The 2,500-nt window shown below is 42.8% G+C and overlaps 1 protein-coding gene across 1 annotated transcript in view; it reads left to right on the forward strand.

The window, feature by feature from the left end:
* Window positions 1–2,500, forward strand: part of tmem198ab (transmembrane protein 198ab) — an 11,806-nt gene that overhangs the window by 2,005 nt on the left and 7,301 nt on the right. The window lies entirely within an intron of this gene.

Here is a 2,500-nt window from a genome sequence, read left to right on the forward strand (position 1 = left end):
CAAAAACTGTCACTATAAATACCTGGCAAAGTTTCATAAAGTAAAGGCACAGCAACTAGAAATATAACTAGTTATTCCTAGATAATCATTCTTCTGCCAAGAAATATATTTCCTCTATCTGAATGGTTGCCAAGCAACATCGAGACGCAGCTACTTTAACTTTTGTATCAAGTTGTGGTAGCGCAGTAATATAGATCGGAATGCGGTCAAGGTGTATGTTTGTGCTGGATTTTACAACGGCATCGAACGTTTTCTTACTGTAATTTGGTAGGCTATATGTGCTCTAGATTCAGTTTAAGTGTTCAGTTCTCTTACTGTTATCTTGTAGGCTGTGTGATTTGGATTCAGCAGCATTCCATTCTCCTACTGTAACTGCCTTGGTGTTCTGAAGACCCTCCAGGGACTCTGGCTTATTGAGTTGTGTTCCATTGAGTCCTGCCTCCAGAGAATTTCTCCCTGCACAGCTCCCTAAACACCCAAACCCCATTTCCCCTAAGAGTATGTGAATTCAGATTCATATTACAGTACGGGACATTTCAGGATTTTACCGTAAACAGGCTGTAAGGGCAGACAATATGAATCATGGGAGTTGTATTTCTGTTTTCATTGACCTGCTCCTGTTTGTTTTTGCTGCCTGTCTGTCGGCAGCCAAACTCTTTCCTGCTGACTTATGCCAACACCAGCAAGACTATGTGCCTGACACTGAACTACAAATCCCTACTGTGTTGTACTATTAATTATGAGGGGATCACACTCCAGTGTGTTCATGGGAGATGTAGTCTTTTGTCTCAGAGGGCCGTAGTGCTGCTCCAGCAGTGTGTAGCAGACAGTCTGTTAAATATTGATGAAGGCACTTACCCGCCTTGTGTAACTGCACTCGATGACTCTTCTCCGCTTGGCCTCAAAGCTGTGACTGTTATCCGACAACAACAACAGACTTCGCCAGCCTTAAATAACCCCCAAATCCCTTCTGCCCGTGAGGCACTACGGCTGGAGTGGCTCCGGTGTAGCTGAGGCGGCATGAAGGCCACATCTGGGCCAAATCAGGGCCAAATCAGGGCCAAAGCTGGTCAACTTCTGGGCCAAATCAGGGCCAAATCAGGGCCACATCAGGGCCAAAGCTGGTCCACTTCTAGGCCAAACCTTTTTAGCTGCTTGAGATGCTCCACTCTAGGAGCAGTCCTTCCCTACCAAACAAACACATACACCCTTAAGCAAATGATTTGAAACAACTCCGCAGCCACCAGCGAACAGAGGAAGAGCTCATCTCTATTCCTTTCTCCATTAAAGCCCTTTTAAAGTGAGTCAGTTGTCTTGAGAGGGTCCTTTTATTAAAGTGAGTCAGTTGTCTTGAGAGGGTCCTTTTATCACTTCACAAGGTAAAACCACACCACCCCTGCTACACCCACAGTTTCCTTTGTTTCAGTGAATTTGCACATTGGTGTATATGCACACAAACACACATACACACACAAATTAAGAGACCACTGCACATTTTTCTGATGTCATCTTACGGTGGCTGATTGGCATTATCAGCCTTGATATCACACCCTGCTGCGTTAGAGCGATTATTAAGGGATCAAATAAATAATGACGAGTACTAGAGCAGTTATTAAGAAGTAAATAAATATAATAATGAAGAGTGTCAGTGGTGTTTAGACGACAACGAAAACGATGCAACCGGTGATGTTTTTCTGTCATTTAGATAGATAGATAGATAGATATAGATAGATAGATATACTTTATTGATCCCTAGGGGAAATGGAAACGGAGTTTTTAAAAACTCAGGGCTGATCGTTTTTTTGGGAAAACTCTGTTTGTTCTAAACAGGTACAAGCGGAGATTTATGTGACGAGGCGGAGATTTTTAGTCAGTTTAAAAGATAAAGAGGAAGTGATTCGTTGCTGGGATTCTGATTGGCTAACATGGGTTTGAGCTTCTCCTTATACTGCCACATACAGGTTTGGCATGCACTTGAAGGCATATAAAGGAAAACTTTTCTGACAACTGACAGGTGTGCAAGATGTTATTTTTGAAAACGGAGAGGGTGAAATGTCCGTTTATGAAAATAGCCAGCCACGTGCGAGAGTAAATAAATAAATAAATAAATAATGATGAGCGAGATGCAGTGATGACAGCAGATGTAGCAGAGGTTTTCCAGTGGAGTGTATTCAGCAGGTGTTGATTGGAGATGCTCCACACACACACACACACACACACACACACACACACACACACACACACAACATACACTCACACACTCATTGCTCATCACACACGCTCTCACCACTTCATACACACTGTCATCACTCCATGGGAAAATTCACAGACTGTGTGAGAACTAGCTATCTCTGGCATGTGAGAATGTGGCTTCTCTGAACATAATCATCTCATATCATCTCATATCACACACACACACACACACACACACACACACACACACACACATCTCATATCATCTCATATCATTTCATCTCGCATTCTTTCATTCTTTCTTTTC

This window comes from Alosa pseudoharengus, unplaced genomic scaffold (assembly GCF_046254945.1).
Source record: "Alosa pseudoharengus isolate Yale_2024_CS ecotype anadromous, Long Island Sound unplaced genomic scaffold, YU_APseudo_1.1 YU_APseudo_1.1_scf_24, whole genome shotgun sequence".
In the NCBI taxonomy this organism is placed as follows: Eukaryota; Metazoa; Chordata; class Actinopteri; order Clupeiformes; family Clupeidae; genus Alosa; species Alosa pseudoharengus.